This window comes from Ornithodoros turicata, unplaced genomic scaffold, assembly GCF_037126465.1.
Source record: "Ornithodoros turicata isolate Travis unplaced genomic scaffold, ASM3712646v1 Chromosome44, whole genome shotgun sequence".
Lineage (NCBI taxonomy): Eukaryota > Metazoa > Arthropoda > Arachnida > Ixodida > Argasidae > Ornithodoros > Ornithodoros turicata.
In genome coordinates this window covers 1,102,573-1,123,572 of record NW_026999374.1, presented here as the reverse complement: position 1 = coordinate 1,123,572, position 21,000 = coordinate 1,102,573, and the positions used below count along the sequence as shown (strand labels likewise).

The 21,000-nt window shown below is 45.3% G+C and overlaps 1 long non-coding RNA gene across 1 annotated transcript; it reads left to right on the top strand.

The window, feature by feature from the left end:
• Nucleotides 1–1,946: 1,946 nt before the first annotated feature.
• LOC135374119 (uncharacterized) lies at nucleotides 1,947–6,547 on the top strand. The gene is made up of 2 exons (XR_010416765.1): nucleotides 1,947–5,416; nucleotides 6,289–6,547. It is a non-coding gene; the product is annotated as an uncharacterized LOC135374119 (long non-coding RNA).
• Nucleotides 6,548–21,000: the final 14,453 nt, after the last annotated feature.

Below are 21,000 nucleotides of genomic sequence, written 5' to 3'. Positions count from 1 at the left end.
AATTGGCCACTTGGCCATTTCGAGTGCCGTTTTGGAAACAATTTTGTCAAACGCGACCTCTCAGGGTGCAACAGGGGAACAACTTACGCGGTTCAAACACCGTGATCTTACTTTCACATATACATACTACAAAATTAGCGTAGGTCATCTTTAATATTATTTTTATATCAAGTGATATTAAGCCCCGAAGTTGACGAAATTGGCCACTTGGCCATTTCGAGTGCCGTTTTGGAAACAATTTTGTCAAACGCGACCTCTCAGGGTGCAACAGGGGAACAACGTACGCGGTTCAAACACCGTGATCTTACTTTCACATATACATACTACAAAATTAGCGTAGGACATCTTTAATATTATTTTTATATCAAGTGATATTAAGCCCCGAAGTTGACGAAATTGGCCACTTGGCCATTTCGAGTGCCGTTTTGGAAACAATTTTGTCAAACGCGACCTCTCAGGGTGCAACAGGAGAACAAGATACGGGGTTCAAACCCCGTGATCTTACTTTCACATATACATACTACAAAATTAGCGTAGGACATATTTAATATTATTTTTATATCAAGTGATATTAAGCCCCGAAGTTGACGAAATTGGCCACTTGGCCATTTCGAGTGCCGTTTTGGAAACAATTTTGTCAAACGCGACCTCTCAGGGTGCAACAGGGGAACAACGTACGGGGTTCAAACACCGTGATCTTACTTTCACATATACATACTACAAAATTAGCGTAGGACATCTTTAATATTATTTTTATATCAAGTGATATTAAGCCCCGAAGTTGACGAAATTGGCCACTTGGCCATTTCGAGTGCCATTTTGGAAACGATTTTGTCAAACGCGACCTCTCAGGGTGCAACAGGAGAACAAGATACGGGGTTCAAACCCCGTGATCTTACTTTCACATATACATACTACAAAATTAGCGTAGGACATATTTAATATTATTTTTATATCAAGTGATATTAAGCCCCGAAGTTGACGAAATTGGCCACTTGGCCATTTCGAGTGCCGTTTTGGAAACAATTGTGTCAAACGCGACCTCTCATGGTGCAACAGGGTAACAACGTACGGGGTTCAAACACCGTGATCTTACTTTCACATATACATACTACAAAATTAGCGTAGGACATCTTTAATATTATTTTTATATCAAGTGATATTAAGCCCCGAAGTTGACGAAATTGGCCACTTGGCCATTTCGAGTGCCATTTTGGAAACGATTTTGTCAAACGCGACCTCTCAGGGTGCAACAGGAGAACAAGATACGGGGTTCAAACCCCGTGATCTTACTTTCACATATACATACTACAAAATTAGCGTAGGACATATTTAATATTATTTTTATATCAAGTGATATTAAGCCCCGAAGTTGACGAAATTGGCCACTTGGCCATTTCGAGTGCCGTTTTGGAAACAATTTTGTCAAACGCGACCTCTCAGGGTGCAACAGGGGAACAACGTACGGGGTTCAAACACCGTGATCTTACTTTCACATATACATACTATAAAATTAGCGTAGGACATCTTTAATATTATTTTTATATCAAGTGATATTAAGCCCCGAAGTTGACGAAATTGGCCACTTGGCCATTTCGAGTGCCGTTTTGGAAACAATTTTGTCAAACGCGACCTCTCAGGGTGCAACAGGGGAACAACGTACGGGGTTCAAACACCGTGATCTTACTTTCACATATACATACTATAAAATTAGCGTAGGACATCTTTAATATTATTTTTATATCAAGTGATATTAAGCCCCGAAGTTGACGAAATTGGCCACTTGGCCATTTCGAGTGCCGTTTTGGAAACAATTTTGTCAAACGGGACCTCTCAGGGTGCAACAGGGGAACAACGTACGCGGTTCAAACACCGTGATCTTACTTTCACATATACATACTACAAAATTAGCGTAGGACATCTTTAATATTATTTTTATATCAAGTGATATTAAGCCCCGAAGTTGACGAAATTGGCCACTTGGCCATTTCGAGTGCCGTTTTGGAAACAATTTTGTCAAACGCGACCTCTCAGGGTGCAACAGGGGAACAACGTACGCGGTTCAAACACCGTGATCTTACTTTCACATATACATACTACAAAATTAGCGTAGGACATCTTTAATATTATTTTTATATCAAGTGATATTAAGCCCCGAAGTTGACGAAATTGGCCACTTGGCCATTTCGAGCGCCGTTTTGGAAACGATTTTGTCAAACGCGACCTCTCAGGGTGCAACAGGAGAACAAGATACGGGGTTCAAACCCCGTGATCTTACTTTCACATATACATACTACAAAATTAGCGTAGGACATATTTAATATTATTTTTATATCAAGTGATATTAAGCCCCGAAGTTGACGAAATTGGCCACTTGGCCATTTCGAGTGCCGTTTTGGAAACAATTTTGTCAAACGCAACCTCTCAGGGTGCAACAGGGGAACAACGTACGGGGTTCAAACACCGTAATCTTACTTTCACATGTACATACTACGAAATTAGCTTAGGACGCTTTTTTGCTTCGCGAGTGTCGTTTTGAAAGCAGTTTCTTCAAACGCGACCTCTCCATGTACGCCCTTTCACCAGGATTAAAGGGGCTTCGCACGTTTTAACGGGCTCGATCTGCTGCCGAACGTTGCGGTAGCCTCTGTTACAATCCCAGTACAAGCCGTTCATAGAATCTTTTTGGCACCATGATACATATCATTTGAGTCATTGTAAAGGGCCCTGCTGCCGCATTTTCCAAATTTTGCGGTGGTTTCCGATGCAATCACAGGAGAGGGGCATAACATAGGCCGTCATGTCTTTGTATGTGTGTAAAATGTCTGTCACCATGATTAAAGGGGTTTTTTTTTGGTTTTAAAGGGCTCTGCTGCAACCTTTCATGGAGTTTGCGGCCGCATCCGTTATAATTCCAGTAGGATGACAATAGCATAAGCCGGTACGTATACTTATATGACTTTGGAACTATGACACAAGGGATATCGACCGTTTTAAAGTGCTCTGCTGCCGCGTTTTCCGTATTTTGCGGTAGTCTCTGTTACAATCCCAGTAGAAGGGCATAGCACAAGCCATTGATGACATGTCATCGGCAGCATGGGGTGTCGCCCGTTTTGAAGGGCTATGCTGCATCCTTTTCCGATATTTGCGGTCGCCTGTGTTATGATCTCGGTGGAATGACATAGTATAAGTTGTTGATAATAGGTCTTTGGCAGCATGACACAAGGGGTTTTGCTCATTTAAGAGGGCTCTGCTGCCACGTTTTCCGAATTTGGCGATCGCCTGTGTTATAACTCCAGCAGCCACACAAGCCACTGATAACTTTCTTTCTTTCACTCGATGATACAGGGAGTGTCGCACGTTTTGAAAAGGCCTTGCTGCCGCCGTATCCAAATTTTGCGGTCTCCTCTTGCGCAATTCCGGTAGAAAGGCATAGCGCAAGCCGTCATGAATATGCTTTTGGTACCATGATACAAGGGGTTTTGTACGTTTTAAAGGACCCTGCTGCTGCCTTTTCCGAATTTTGTGGTCGCTTCTGTTGCAATCCCTGTAGAAGAGCATCATAAGCCGCTGATAATATCTGCTTGGAACCATGTTTAAAGAGGTTTCGTCCGTTCTAAAGGGCTCTGCTGCGGTCTTTTACGGATTTTGCGGTCGCCTCCGTTACAATCCCAGTGGGAAGTGCAATAGCATAAGCCGCCTCGAATATGCCTTTGGCACCATGACACAGAGGGTTTTGCCCGTTTTAGAGGGCTCTGCTGGCGCTTTTTTCAAAGTTTGCGGTCACCACTGTTAATATCCCAGTACAAGGGCCTAGTATAAGTCGTTGATAATGGCTTCGCTATGCAGAATACACCAGTGACTCTTTGTGGTGTATTCCTTGGTTGCCCCTGCCATCGTCGGGGTTGCAAAAAGGTTACTTTTTACTTTTCTCAAAGAAGTTGGCAAGTAATGCAATGTTTCAGAAGGAGACTGTGGGTTATTTCTTGCAGGTCGACGTGTAAGTCTCCACTTGTCTCCACTATTACTTCTCAATTATCATATTACTTACAGTGTAGTTTATCAAAATGCACGTTCAGACCAGATCGGTATAACTACTTGTTGAGGTTCCTGAGTCATAAGAACTGCTCGAATATGAATGTACTTCCAAACGTCGACAGGAGCAGCTTCACATCGAGCAAGGGGGAAAACAATGCCTGAAAACCTGGTTTCATTCCGAATTCTTCATTATTGGTGTGTGTGTGTGTGGGGGGGGGGGGCTGCTTTATTCTATTTAGTGGTCAAGAGCCCTCCGGGCACAGAATAGCTGACTGCAAGCCATGCACATGCGGCCCGCGTGTGTGAGAGCCCTGATTACTCTGATCTAAGCATTGCTTCGTCTTAAGCGAGAAATAAATAATGTACTCGAGGGCGCGTAGCACTTGTTTAGCGTTATCTCCAAATCTGCTTATGAACAACTGTATTTTTGACGTTGGGGTGTCTAATCGCCACCGGCGATATTCTACCCTGTTCTAGTTTCTACTTCCCTATACAGGTTTTAAGTGTTTATACGTGTTTAAAGGTTCATGCGAATTGTGTTCGCATGGACCTTTAAACACGTCACACCTAACCCTTTAAATACCATGCCAATGATGAGGACGGTGCCCAGAAGAAGAACAGTCTCTGTTCGAAATATCGGCGGCTTCTGTCCTGAGGCAACTCCCTTCCTACATGTACTCAATGTACTGCTTGCGACACATTCGTCTAATATCCACAAGCCACGTAAAAGCGGGTTACCGATTCAAGTTGCTGTGCTACCGTCGTGTTCGCGTCACTCTGTTCCCCTGGTGGCGGCGGGGCTGCGCAGCGCCCCCAGACGGGAGAGATGGCGATCTGATAACCGCGTGTCGTCTGCTAGCTCCAAATCCGTGGACGGGGCAGCGATTTCCTCGGAATGCGGCGTAGAATGGGAATTGTTTTCTTTTGTTCCTGTTTACTCTTTTTGAAACGTACTAAGCGAGGAAAGCACTGCCACGTAGACGCGTTTGGAGCTAGCAGATGACGCACGGTGTGATACGATGAGGATGTGACACGCTCATGTGTCATCCCTACGCTGTGCCGATGAGAGCCAACAAGCTCGAAGCTTCGCTCCCGTAATACGATATCGCCAGTCGAACCGTCGCGAACCAAAAAGAAAGGCCGCAGCTCAGGAATGCGTGTTTGCTATAGACCGTTTACAGCAGAGTTATCTGGGCGCCGCCATCTTAGCGCACGTGACCTTGCGCGCCACTGCTTGCCTTCTCTTTCGGCTGCTTGTTGGCACGCCGCACGTAGTACGGCGGTGCAACCCAGAGACGCTTTCTCCTATTTTAAATTTTTGCAATGATTTCCGGATGGAAGGATGACACGAGGCTTTGGCCGAAGCTTCAGCGGTCAGGTGAGTGCATTTGCTTGATTTAGAGTGATATTCCTGTCCTCGTGCGACCCAGATGATCGGCCCCACTGTGCTCGAGTTACTACATATTTCAGCGTGTTTCTTTTTGCGCATACGTTACGTTGTGGGTACGTTCATAATGTAATACCGTAAGATCGTGATTTCTTGCTTTTGATCGCAAGAGTTGCGGTACAACTACATGAGAAGGCTGTACGCCGCAATAAATCTTTTAAAATAAAACATTAAAAAATCCACGCTTAACATTCCACCCTTCAAAATCCATTTTCTGAAAGAAATCTTTTAAAAATACACGCCCTCAAAATAAACGCTGTTAAAATAAATCATGGTTAGGGTTAGGAAGGTAATGTTACGTATGATAGGTTATGGGCTACACGATGTTCTTTTCGGTGGAACATGCTATTATGATGTTCCTAACTCATGTTTGTACATTACCTTTCTTCAAATGACAATTTTGGGTTTCAAATATCCCGGTTAAAAGTGATGAGGACGATGCGCGTATGAATACAGGACACGCGCTCTTGACCCTTGAACCAGCCGAGCGCCGAGCTGTGAAAGCACGATGAGCGTACTAATTTCCGCGGCGGACGTATAGCCGTCGGCTGTCCACCACTCAGGGACGGTGGATTTATTTCGAAGCGTTTATTCTTCAAAGTTTATTTTTCGGAGTTTATTTCGACAGCGTGGATTTTCTCATGATTTATATTGAAGAGTTTATTTTGAAAGTTTTATCTTCACGATATTTATTTTTTAACGTTTTATTTTTACATGATTTATTTCGGCGTCATCCCCATGAGAAAGATATGCATGTAAGGGCTGTTATGTTGTCGCTATGAAGTAGCATACTTTTATTGAAGATTTCAGGTGTATACAACCACATGATCAACGAGCTAGAGGGAGACGGAAAGCCTGCGCAGAACTACAGAGAATTTGCAAAGGGAACGAAGCTGTTTGACAGCGGCCATGTCGGTGTATAGTACTGTGCCAGTGCAACGATGGTGTATGAATGGGCCGACATCAGGTCGATACAAACAGTGAGAAGAACGTGTAGTACAGAGACTCGCTTCGGGCCCACTTTGGCGGCAACATGCACATATAAAGCGGGTTTGAGCAGCAGGTGCAGTCATATTTGTACACTGGTCATCAAGGTTGTAGAGGCGACAAACAAGGGGCTCACGAGTGCTTCGTGCACTGACGAGGCATGTACACGAAACCATTCAACTGCAAGGAACGTTACCCCTGACTATGGGGGAAGTTTATTCTCACAAGCAGCAGCCAACTCCTACAGCGGAGTTTGGGGCTCACACAGAAATGCTGCGCCACTTTGAGGGCTGCATTACTTACCCTCACTGACTCTCCCGGTTTGAAATCCTTCCTCTAAAGATTCGATACCTACTGTTGTCGAACCAGCTTGTTTTTCTCTCTTTGTGGAAACCCGTGCATTGCAAAATGCCTCGAACGCGGGTAGTCTTTGTATAGCGGCGGCTCGTGAATTTAACGAACAGCTTCGTCCCACACGATCAGATCTCTGTCACAGTTTGTACACTCAATCACGGAACAAGACTTCCCTCTGCTTTTCCAGATTTTGCACAGAACTGTAGCACAGCGGCAAAAAAGGTCGGAAACACTCACATAGGCAAAGGCACACAGGCACTCGCTAAAGGCAAGCAATGGCGTGGCTACTGTGGCGCCATCTATTAGCGCCCGAAGCAAGTGGCTGCTGTAAACGGTCTATACATACAAGAAAAAAACGGTGCCGTGCTTTTGCGCAGCAGTTATAATACAGAAGGGGGTTCATTTCATTTTCCTTTGATTCGATTCCACCCATATATTTTGCATGAATACGTACCATTCAGTAGGACGTGTAAATGGGAACATGATTCGCTGCACGGAGTTCCTCTCTCTTTTTGTTTTTTCCAAACTAGGCTAGTTCACAATTGTTCATAAGCATACGACCCTTCACTAAATAGGCGGGTCGCTAATAACTCAAAATAAAATCAAATAATCATTCCAGCCTCACTGACTACAGGCTTGAGTACCCAACAGAGCAGTGTGCTTTGAGGTCCCTCCACGCTCCTTGGATTCACTTCGCACACTCGAAGCGTTTCTGAATACGTTCTTCTGGCGCTGGAATAAAAGATCTATCGCTGCACGTCGTATTTTTGTAAGAGACGCCAACAAAGTCTGTCTCACGTAATGCATGATAACAACAACAACTGCAATGTACTTTTTGTATTGATTTTACCATTTTCAAGAATTCGTTATTTTCTGCGAGTCATTGAAAACTACAATGTCAGCTCTCCTGCTGTTAAGGTGATAAAACAGTGCGCTCGAGCCGCGCCCCAGGCGAGGCGCTCGCGCTCCCGTTCTCGCGGTTTGGACACGCTGACGCAACAACGCGCGCGATCGGGATCGATTGCTATACAGGGTGCGGCAGTCATTTGGAGGTTATAAGAAAACTGTAGAACGGAAATATATGCAGTCGACGGTTCCCGTGCGGCAATTAGGCTTGACATCTTCAAAAAAATACTTTGTAGAATTTCAATCGCATCAAATTGAAATTTGTGAATTGAGCTCTGAAATTTACCTAGTCAACATAACGATTATTTTTTACAGAATCAGAAAGCTCATGGCGAACTTAGGCGAATACCCCGGAAGCCGAAATCTCTAATGTACAAGCAAGGGCAAAGAAATTGCGAAAAACAGCTTTTCCTTGACGCGCGTATTTAAACGACGCACGAAATGGGCCACAAAGATGCGATGAGAGAGGCCATGCCCCTGCCCTGTACCCATGGGAATCCAGAAGTACAGCCGTCGCCACACTTAACCGTAACGCGCGATCGCGTGGCACGTGTGGCTACCAGAGTCATCAAGCGGCCAACCTCCGACGGTGTGTTCGAGACATGTGAATCATTGCACAGAGGCGCCGCCTCTCGACTGTGGCTCGGCAATGGCTCGATATGCTCTCACCTTCTGATGTTGTGTTTGTGCGCCCTCACCCAACGGGTGCTTCGGCCACGAACGATTGCGAATGTGAAAATGCGCGCTTATCTGATCCACTCTACCTTGCCGCGAAAAAAGGAATAAATAAGTGTTGTGAGTGGGTTATAGGTTTGATATAATTCTATGAACATTCTTTTGAGACGAACGAAGCTTCAACTCTTGTCCGTTATCACCGCTCCTGAACATTTGACTCCTTCCTTGGTGCTGAAGGCATATCTAGTGACGTCTTTGGAGGCTCATTTTTAGTTTTCAATTTATTCTCCGCATGGGGCAAGCGCGCATTCCCTTCCCAATGTCCCTTCTCAGTCAAAGCCGGCGCGCGCGCGCGGAACGAGCGTTAGCCCAGAGTAGGTAAGGGCAGTAGGTGAAATATTCGGGAATCCGAAGCCACCGTCGAGAGGGGGCGCTTGTGTGGAACTATCCAGTAAAGAAACAAGGGAAAGGGTGCAGGCTAGCAGGTAGGTCCATGAAGAAGACCGAGAGACACGGACACAGAAGACGACACACGTAGGTTCTCAGACACAACAATAAATTTATTGGTTCATCTCAACTTAAAAGCTAAAAATCTCCGAAGGGGTGCGAGAGGGGTAAAAGACGCGTTGCTAACTACGTTTCCCCTGGTGGCAATCTCCAAGTATTCCCGAAACAACCTTCGGTGTGCGTAGGGTTCCCACGCAAGCACTGTAGTGTCCTTGAAGCAAGGCTGGCAACCCTTACAATCCCGTAAATGATCTACCAGTTCCGAAGACCCGGCTATTCTTTCCACATTTGCTGCATGTTCCCTAATCCGGTCATTGGGGCACCGGCGCGTCTGGCCAACGTACACAAAGCCGCACTCAAGGGGAATAGAATACACAACGTTCTGCTTGCAAGGAACAAAAGGCTTCCTGTGCTTCACGCCACAAGATTCAGATTTAGAGCTGAAGGGGGTCAGACGACTTAATTTAAAGACATTGGAAAAAAACAACTTTGATATTATAGTATTTAGCGACAGCAAGAATGTTGTGAGCAACTGCATGAAAATAGGGAATTACAACTACATTACGAGAGTTACCATCATTCCATGGTCTACACTGTGAACTTGCAAGCAATTTCATGGCCCTCTTCGCAATCAATTGGTTGTCATACCCGGCCTGCGTGAGTCTTTCACATTGCTTCCGCAAACTACTCCAAACAAAATGAAAACCTACGTGTGTCGTCTTCTGTGTCCGTGTCTCTCGGTCTTCTTCATGGAACTATCCAGTGTCTCGAACCCAGTGTCGACGCCTGGCGGCGCTGACGCCTGTGAGGCCATGCGATCGCGCGTTACGGTTAAGTGTGGCGACGGCTGTACGTTCGATTCGGCCTGCACTGCCTGAACCAGTTCCGGGCTGTGCACGGCCAGTTCTGCACTAGTGCAGCACTAGGTCAGTTCCAGCTCAACGGTGCAACACTAGTGCCGCTGCGAAACGAATATCGAAGTGCAGCGCTAGTGCAGGCCTTCTGCTCTCCGCGAGTCTTACACCGCTACGGACTGTATCGCATGCGACATTTCCATCATATATGCATTGCTGCTTTTTAATTTGGAACACAATGAACTGTTCAACAATTGTGCAAACAGCCATGGAACTTGTGGATTCTGACAGCGAGGACGAAGAATTCGACGACGTGGTAACCGTGATAGCGTTGAATCTTCTGCGAACTGACAGGAACCGTGTACCAGTGTACTCCGAAACTGTAGTGAATCGTTATTTCGGCTTCGAATTCAAACGTCTCTTCCGGCTTTCTCGGGATACGTTCTGGAATTTACATTAACTATTATTTGTATTGTGTCGTCTGCTGCCATTGCTGCCATTACTCTGCACTACCGTTGAACTGACCCCTGCGGGAGTGCAGAGTCTTCTTACACTAGGGCTACACTTGGCGTGCACTGGTTTGAAACGAACGAGACGGTGCAGGGGGCGCTCGGCTGCACTGGCGAAACGAACGGGCGAGTGCAGCACCACCGGAACTGGTTCAGGCAGTGCAGGCCTAATCGAACGTACCTCATATAGCCTCAGATTATTATCGCGATGTCTCCTCCTTTCCCTTTCCTCTTGTTTTTTGCGATGTTCTGTCTATCATCTGGGGGGAGGGGGCACGTCCTCCTATCATCCATCTGTAAGGCCTATGTTGTGCGCCGTTGAAATATGCGCGTCAGAAAAAGCCGGCTTTTCATTTTTTTTTTTTTTGCACTGATTATAACATTAGAGATTTCGGCTTCCGGTGTATTCGACTAAGTTCGCCACGGGCTTCCTGATTTTGTAAAAAAAAGGAAGTTATGTTGACTAGGCAGATTTCAGAGTTCAGTTAAGAAATTTCAGTTTACTGCTATTAAAATTAAACAAAAGTATTTTTTGAGGATGGCAAACTTAACTACCACACGGGAGCCGTTCTTCCGCTCTACCGTTTTCTTATAAAACCGAAACGACATGGCCCGTGCCGCACCCTGTATACAAAACGAACGCGAAACACTTGGCCTTCGTTCCGTATATAATACGATATCGCCAGTCGACCGTGGCGAATCAAAAAGTTTTCTTATTTTCTTATGAACCCCAAATGACATAGTTCGTGCCGCATCCTGTATGTCTGTACTACGTTTTGACGACGGTTGGATAATTATTGACCTGAGAAGATATGGATTTGTGTGTTCATGAATTAACTTTGGGTTTACTTTCATTGTGGCTACAAAAAATGTGCGTGCTCGTCTGTGAAGCCGGAACCCCATTTGACAAATAAGTTATCTGTGTGTCAGCAACAACAACCACTGCATGAATGATTATGGAAAGAGGTGATTCACCGCAACAATTACGGTACCATACCGCAGTGGATGTGGGTTAGTATATGAGTGGGATGACGATGAAAAAGATGAGGCATACACACTCGCGCGGTGCGTCTGATGGAATAGTAGTTCATCCAGTCTGCTACCAGAGATGAAATGCTGCGAAGAACACACCTCCGCATTCATGGGAACAGCTCTGAGGTCACAGAAGTTCAAGCAGGTTAGAAAAAGTCAGGAACACATAGAATGAGTGCAGGCATTGAAGGTGCTGCATAGGGTTAGGCCAACGACCCAAGATTACTGCAAGGCTGAGCGGTTTCTTGTTGATCCGGGTCAGTTGGGAATGGAGCAGTGCTCACTGGGACCTGTATAGAGGGCAGTCGATAAGGACGTGTTGAATGCTTGCCACTATGCCCCAGCTGGAACACGAGCTGGTTGCCGCATAACCTACTCTGTGTCTGAACTGCGAAATGAATTTCACACTGAGGCAAAGTCGATGCAGCAGGGAGGTGAGACAGCGCGGCAAACGGCCTGGGAGAGAAAACGACATCGCTGGATCGACAGTGTGCAGCAAGAATATGTCTATAATGTCCCGGCGATATTGTTGGGATGACATTGGTAGCATCATCGCCGACAAGAATGCCCTCCTGTCACCACGGGTCAACATATTCGGTATCAGCGCCTGGCATTGTCTGGCATCAGAGCCACTCTGTCAGCCTCTTCATTTCCGCTTAGTCCACAGTGACCTGGATCGACTAAAATGACGAAGGACGGAGGTGTACCGCTGAACCTTCTTGTCAAGGTGGTCGATGTGTTTTTTCCAGGACAGGTTACAGTCGAGGACGACACCCAAAAATCTGTGATGCTTCATCTGCTTGATCGGTGAGCCAGCAAGAAACAGCTGATATCGGTGCATATGTTTCCTTATGAAGGCGAGAGTTGCAGGTTTGTCCCCCGATATATCCAAGCCGACTTTGGTGAAGAACTGCATGATTCTGTCCAGTGAGCTTTGCAGACGACGCCGAATTGCAGGTCTTGATTTTCCAACTGTCCAGATACAAACATCATCAGCGTACATTCAGATATTGACCTTGGATGTTATATGCAGGACTTCAGACTCACCATGACGAGGTTAAATAATATAGGGCTTAACACACTACCTTGTGGCATCCCGTGCGCTACCATGACCTCCGGTGTGGCTCCATCACGTGTGTGCACCGATACAAATCTCTGCTGAAGAAAGTCAACGAGCCACCGGGAAAGTTTACCGGGGACACTAGGTTATAATAGCTCATGCAACACCACAGCATGACCGAAGGTGTCGTACGCTCTCTTCACGTCAAAAAAGAAAAACAAATGAAGAAAAGGCCATTGCGATTTGCTTATGAAACTTTGCTTGTTCGACAGTGGTGACAAAGTCAAGAACTGAGTCCATTGAACTCCGGTACCGACGAAAGCAAGACATCTCGCCCGGAAATACCAGATGTCGTTCCAGCCACCATTCTAGTCGATAAAGCACCATGCGCTCCAGCACTTTGCCGAGGCAACTTGTCAGGCTGACTGGGTGAAACGATGCGAGGTCTGAGGGAAGCTTCCCAGGCTTTAGCGGAGGAACAGTCAGTGCTTCTTCCAACCCCACCACGCTGTTGTTCCACGATGCGTTGTACACTGGAAGAAGGCAGGACATAGCAGCAGCACTAAGGTTACGAAGGACTCAATAAGTAATGACGTCTTTGCCTGGCAATGATTGGGCTCGACATTAACATAGCGCAGCTTTGAGCTCATCCTAAAGAAAAATCCATGTCCATTTCTCGGTGGGTGGCCAGGTCCGCCCGTGCAACTACGTCCTGAAGACCAGAGGTATGTGCTTGGTACCCCTCACTATTCACAGCCCGAGGACTAATAATAAATTAATAATTAGGTGTTTACGTCGCGAGACAACTGAGATCATGAGCGACACCACAGCGGTCGGTCTGCGGATTGCTTTTCCCACCTGAGGGTTCTTTAACGTGCGATGAAAGCTCATCACACGGCACCCCGTATTTAACGTCCCTCGCGGGAGACGGCGTGTCTAAGCAACTTGTACCCTGCCACCAAGTTGCTGGCGTCCTCGGCCGGGTTCGAACCCGCGATTTCAGGATCAGAAGGCGAACACGCTACCGACTGAGCCACCGAGGCTGGTGGCAGCCCGAGGACTGGCTGTAATGAACGTGCAAAAGTCGGAAGCAACATCATGCTCAGTCTCTTCGTGTGACACGAGTGATAATTTTATGTACTATTGCGTGAAATATTTCTTTAATAAAATATCGCGGGTAATCGCGCTTGCATTACAACCTGCAGGATAGGCCGAGCGTTTTAATGGAATTCCATCGCGAACCATGTGAAATCCTTGTTTTGTGCAGGCTATTTATCACCTCCCGACGCCGTGGTCCTGTTGCGCCTCATTTGATATGCTTTCCTGAAGTGGTGTGCTTTGTTCTTATCGTGTAGTTCACATCTTTAACTCCAATTCTAGCAGTAGAAGTGAATAGCAGTGTTTGTTTGTTTGTTGTTCCTTAGTATGTGTCTGTCACGCATGTAGCGGTGTTCAAGCCTAGTTTTCTTGGTAAAAATTCATACATAATCGTATTAAGTGACTTTCTCTGCTCGCTTACGATAAGTTGTGTGTCCCTCTCCTGTCTTTCTTTGCCAATGGACAATGCGATTGTGTATGTAGCATTATGCAATAATTATCCGATAACAGAATTGAGTGTCTTTTTCTCAGTTTATTAGCGTGTGCTTTGTTTTTTTTTCTTTTTTTTTTGCAGTTACAGCTATTCGAGCACAAGTGCATCTAATTTTTTGCTGCTCTTTCCTTCTTTCACTGCTTGTACGCAGAAGAAAGCCGCTTGGTGCAGCTGAATAGTGTTCTATCAGAAGAAGTTGGCTTGTTTGTTTGTTAGATGTTGTCGGCAGCTCGATATGTTGATGAAATAAGCCGTTTGCAGGCACGGGTATTTGAGCAGAAATGCTGCTATTTGAGTGTGGAGTACAAATTCCTATAAACCACGTCTCCTTGTGCATTCCTGAGCTGCCGTGTGTGTGATCTTTTTCTCTCTTTTTTTCCAATTTGTGACGTAATCATGGCATGTCTGGGCTTATTTGGGAGTATCTTTGTTGCAATTTTTACCCGTCGCTAGTATCTTCTTGTTGTTGCCTTGTGTTAGCCGCTGAGTTTCGTAACGATGTGCGGTGACGCTGCCATTATTCCTCAGCCCTCCGTCTTAAAGCCATCTCCCTGCCGTTTTTCGTATGCGCTGTTGCATGTGTGGACTCGCTTAGCAGTGCCTTTGTTATTGCAATTTTCACCCGTCAAATTTCAGCTATCCATCGTATAATGCTGCCCGAGTAGAAGTGATTTTGCGTCGTCGCTTAAGGGAATTTGCGTACCTTTGTCCTTTGCTCTCTTTACTAAAGGACAATGGAGCTGTGTATCGCATTATGCAATAATTTTCTGATAGCAGAAGTAAGTGTGTTTGTCTGTGTGTTTGTGTGTGTGGACTACCAGCGGGAGCGTGCGATATTGCAGCACGAACTGCATGCGATCGATCATCGCCCCTTTACCATAGGCAAGGTGCTGGGCCCATGGTCCAGTCCAGCTCATACACGCCAAGGTCTGCGTCACCTCTGGGACTTCTTGTCATCAACAGGCCTCTCCACCCTGCTTTGATTACCGGACCCCTTATCATATCCATCATCATCTCTCATCACGTACAAGTGGCACTGCGGCAGCGCCCAGCCTGCTGGCCGGCATCAGCCCCATCTCATCATCGTATCTCTATTTGTGTGTGTGTGTTTGTCTGAGTTTCTTAGCTCGTGCTTCGGTTTTTTGCAGTTATAGCTTTTCGGGCAAAACTGTGTGTAATTCTTCGCTGCTCTTACCTCCTTTCACGGCTTTTACGCAGAACAAAGCCGCTTGCTACAGCTGAATAGTGTTCTATCAGGAGAATCGGGTTTGTTTGTTCGTTTGTTAGATGGTATTGGGTGCTCGATATGTTGATGAAGTAAGTTACTTGCAGGTATGCGTATTTGAGCAGAAATGCTGGTATCCAAGCGCAGGGTCGAAATTCGTAGCACTGCACCCTCAGTGTAAATTAATTACTTTGGATGTGAGTCTGCTTCACTTGATGACAGGAACCGGTAGGCTGAAATAGGAAGGGAGGAAGACTCGGAGCTCTTGGTTGACAGTAATTTAAGTAAGTATAGAACAGTTTCCATAATGAGTAGAATTTTAAGGCTTCTAAAATAGAGTTGAGCTTAGTAAGAGTAGTACGGGCTTTTTATGATAGTTTTTCTAAACTGCAATGCAAGAGTGACAATTAATATAGTTGGAATGCAATCACACCATATATCGGTTCCCGTAACGGCGTTCTGTCTAGTCCCGTCGAGCGCGAACGGAACATTGCCCCCCGGCTTTCGCGCCGTTTTGCTCGCAGTCTTGCAGGTGTAGCCTCAGACATTGAGTATATGAGCATAGAAAAGGTTGTGCATTACATAAGCCTGGTAATGATGTTGAGTAGTCTCAATTATTATTTTAAACAGCAGTGGTAGTTTACTGCTGTTTTGGTTCTTTGCATGGAGCCATGCATTCATGCATGTTCTTTTTTTTTTGTAGTTGAATTTTAATGTAAGAGCTGTGGGGGATATTTCGGTGCGCATGTGCTGAACTCGGTCCATGTCTAGTTTAGGTCCGCCAGTCGATTTGAACCTTGAAATCTACATACCTGGATGTAATTATGCAAGGTGCATCGTAATCTGTAATTAATATGCGGCGCTCGGTTCCACAAATTCCTCTAGAGACCCGTGATTCACGGAAAGTTTCGGCAGTGGCGACCATGTCATCTCCATGCGCCCATTGTTTACCTATGACAGCTTACGCACACCTGGCACTCTTCCCAGCATGCCTTTCGCCTGTTCGTTGCTAAGACGCACGGCGACTCCGCTAGCGGACGACAGTCGGCCTCCTCCTCACGCAATTGCTCCGCGCCAAAATTGGCACTATCTTCTGCCAGCACAGTCTCGAACAACTGCGGGGGGGAGGGGGGGCGGCAGCCCTCCCCCCCGCGTGTAATATGTACTGACCTGGCCTGACCTAACCTCACTACACTTTGTGTAGTGAGGAAAGCCAAGCTCTATGGCTGATGCGTATGAGTACCACAAATGATACCCGTCGAGATCTAGTGCTTTCATTGTGCATTCTTGGCAACGAGCGAGAGGGAACAGGCGAAAGGCATGCTGGGAAGAGTGCGATGTGTGCGTAAGCTGTCATAGGTAAACAATGGGCGCATGGAGATGACATGGTCGCCGCTGCCGAAACTTTCCGTGAATCACGGGTCTCCAGAGGAATTTGTGGAACCGAGCGCCGCATATTAATTACAGATTACGATGCACCTTGCATAATTACATCCAGGTATGTAGATTTCAAGGTTCAAATCGAGTGGCGGACCTAAACTAGACATGCACCGTGTAGCCTTGAGACAATGGGATGACGTCACGACCAATGAGAAAGGCCCAAAGGGGGCAAGGATTCACTTCTCCTTGGCCTCTTGCGAGTATGGTGGTGGCACGCGTTGCTTCCTAGCAATTGCATTGCCCGTTAGTGGAAAAGTGTAGCCTCGGTGCGATTCAGTTTGCCTCTGACGGGGTACGCATGTGTGGCTCGTTGCTGGTGAATTATGTGCGATGATTATCGTGGGTTTTGTGTCAAGGTGATTTACAACGAGGGAGTGCAATCTGAGTGAAAACACTCCGATGCCTTGTGAGTGTTCTTCCACTCTGTTCATGTGTCTTTCTGTGTGTGCTTTCCTCTGTTGCCCAGCAGTCGTGCGATCTTTCCTCGTGTAACAACGCTCGTTGAGCAGTGTCCTGGCGTGCTCTGACCTACATGTTTTCCTTTGTTGACGCATCTAGCCGTGTGTTTTTTTTTCTTTGATGGATAAAACAGATTCTTGTTAATTGTTCTTGTCTTGAGCATTACGCTGGCGCTGCCGCACCCTTGATCTGAATGGGAATAGTGCCAGAACGATTCCTAATAATTTTGGGATTAAAAATTAGTTCATAAAATAACCGCGAGAGGGACAGATGCATGACTTAATAGAGAAGAACAAAGCATTATGATTCCGTTCTGCGCCTGGCTGTCGGAAGGAATGGACGCAGCGTTCTGCGCTCCTCGTGACAGCTTTTGTGGGGGCCACTGGGCGCATTTGTTGCGTAACTAATTCTTTCGCACGTGATGACTTTTGCCCGCTTTGTCTGCGATTAGCAGTGATGTTTCTGTTCATGTCTGGTTGTTGTTGTTGTCTGGGCATTCGCGCCATTTTCTATCTTCCGCAAAAGCCTTGGGAAGGAAAGTAGCGCTGGCGTGATTCTTAATAATTTCGTCAGGAACTTATCTCAAAAAGTAACCACTAGGGGGTGCAGATGCGTGACTTTATACAGGAGAAAAATGCATTACGATTCAGTTCTGTGCCTGGCTGTCGGATGAAGCGGTCGCATCGTTCTGCGCTCCCTGTGACCGCTGTTGTGGTGATTTGTTGTTTGCCATGATGGCGTCCCTCGTTAGCATATTCACTCTTGCTTTCGCAGTAGTTTGCGTTCCCGTGTTTCGTTATTGGGTGGCAGTCATCAGGCCGAAACTCACAAGGCCGAATTATCAAAAGAGCAAATCTCAAAAGGCCGAAAACCAGAAGACCGAAAAATCAAAACACCGAAAAATCACAGGGCAGAAAAAGTCACAAAACCGGATTATCGAAACGCCGACAAATGAGGAACCCAGGATACGAGAACTGGTATTCCAACTGCGATTAAAAAAATGAGCTCTACAGATTAAATAGAATAAACTTGTTGGGAATTAATACAGCAAATAAATCGTTTTACTGAACATCGCATTAATAAAGTACTTTCGATAACTTAGGGCAAAACAAAAAGGAAAAGTAGAGATATGAACCGCTTATTGCGTGTTTATTGTAAACGGTGACAATCAGGTTCGGGTTACCAAACATAGAGAAACACCATCTCCTATACAATTCATTCAGTGGGTGATACAAGTCATTCACTGGCATTCACCAACCACACACTTTCTCTTTGTAGTAAGCACGTTATAGAGTATTGCTAGATTAGGTTGGCAATATGGGGTTCTAGTTTATTGGTTTTTTTAAATGAAAAGAGCAATTCCCTTTCAGTGGTCATTCACAAGGATGCTTACACTAGGTCTTTTGTTCCTTTGGCCGTTTTATTTCGGTGTTCGGTTTGGTTCGGTGTTCTAATTTTCGGCGTTTTGGCTTTCGGCCTTCTGACACTTCGGCGCTCTGATTTTTCGGCCTTTTGACTTTCGGCCTCATGGTAGTTCGATGTCATGATTTTCGGCCTTTTGATAGGCTTCCGTTTCGATTATGAGCGTTCTTCTCCTTCCACGTCCAGACCTGTCCTCACCTGCCCAGACATGCCATAATGAGGCTACACCTGACGTCCCAGGACGTCAAGAACTGGTGGTCAGAAGAAGGACGGTGGTGACACCTTGTTTGATGCTTTGAAACTATGTTGTCACCTGCCTCTGTTCTCCGTCGCCCAGCGATGGTCAGCGGCCATTCCGGACCGCATTCTTCTTGATGACGTCATTGACCTTCAACTATACTCCTTGTCCCCACTCTATATGGACCTGTTTCTTATTTTTTTTATTACCAGCTTATTACCACGAGTATCCAGAAACATGCAGGGCTGTCTAGACACGAGATAGATGCTCACCGATTAGTGTGATGACTCACTGGATTATCCTAATTACTGTGGAAGGTCCTAATTGTTAATTAACTGCTAGTTAAAGACAGAGAAACCTTGTAGTGTTTCCGGATAGCCATGGTCAGTACGTACTATATCACCCTTTCTCTTTGATACATGCTTCATTTTACGACAGCAATTAAAGTAGTCGCATCAGTGATATTACACTTGACCCGGCCAAGTATCGTAGCTCTAGAAATATCTCTTACACTCTTACCCTCTCACTTAAATAGCTCTAGAGATATCTGATTTGCAGTTAGCACACGCAGGCTCTCTTTTATTGTTGTGATGTTTCTGATCTTTCGTGAGGCCCGACGCGTATGCCACACCACGTAGAACCTCGCCAATTTCGAGCAATATGGCCAAATCATTGGCAGTTATTGCACAGCATGGGGCCTGCTATGTTCTCGTGAACTGTAAAATACAAGGGCGATTCGGCGGGGAAGAATTGCATGTTTATTGTATTGTATTTATTGTATGCTTATTGTGTATGATTCATTTTATTGGTTGCGGAAGGTTCTGCACCGAAAAATGAGGGTAACCTCAGTGCTCCTTAAAGAAGTGCATATACTCTGTTGTGCAGGCCTTTTGAAACCATCGGTATCGCTTCAAAGAAGCGAGTACCTCAAAGGTATTATTTTAGGTATTATTATAAACTATATAAAATTATCTAATATAAAATTATTATCACTATATAAAATTATTATTATTTATTATGTAAAGGTATTTTTAAAGGTATTATTATAAACCCCCACAGTGTGGGTGGGGGTTTATAATAAAATTTGTAATTTTGATTGTAATTGTATTGATTAAGAATATCTTCTTTGATTAAATGTAGCGTTATAGATTTTATTTCCTCTTCTGTTGGTGTCGTTCTTGTCGTTCGTGTCCCATGGTCTTCCAGGGTCTCTGCTGTTCACAATTAATTACATAGATCTATCGGCACTTGTAGTTATAATCCTGGAGATTCTCTTTCAGACTATTGTTGCTACAAGCCAAGTACGATTGTTGATATTAAAATGTATCTTTTTCCAGATTATCCAGTGTCAGTATTGTATGTATTATTGAAAGTAGAATATGCTATTAAATTAGATTCTCTTTTGGATTATTGTTGCTATAATGGGAGTATGATTGTTGATATTGAAATGTATCTTATTTAAATTATTTCTTTTCTAATTCTATTTCAAATTATCCAGTGTGGCCACAGTATTGTACGTATTATTGAATGCGAATGTAGATTAATATAATAATAAGTTATCTTTCAGGTCGTTAGCGTGGGGCTCCCTAAGTGAACAATTGGTAAAAAATGTGATGAATGTTGATATTATGTTTTCTTTCAGAATCTGATGACTGGATATAGTGAATAAATTATGTATATTATTTACATGTACTGGCTTGTGTTTTTATTTCTTCTGTTTCAGGTGGTTAAGGTTTTTCGGCTGGGTTTTTCTCCTTCACCTGATTGGCACCACAATTGACAACACTATTGGAACAATTCCCAGCACTATTGGCTTCAATAAATACATTTCAACTTGTACTTTTTGTGTATGACTCCTCTTTGCATGTCTATACTTGCATGTAAACCGCCCACCGCACACCTGTTGTAGCGGGAAAAATACTTGGGATTGAAGTCGGCCCAGGTGGAAAAATTGCGAAAGAAGTCAGCCCATGGTGAAAAATACGCTACGATAAGCGCACGCGCAGCCCACCCACGCCGGTAAGCGCGCAGAGAACCCTCCGCACACGCGCCGCGCGGGAAAAAATAGCGGTGAAGTCGGCCCAGGCGCGCCCGGGACTCATCCCGCTTTTACTTCTGCCAGACATAGTACTACTAACGACGAAGGGATTTGAAAATGGTGTCATTTCATGTGAGATATCTCATACTTATATTTTGACTGCAGTTTAGCTCCGTGCATGGAACGGCTTGAGGTATAACCTGGAAAAAGTGGCCCCC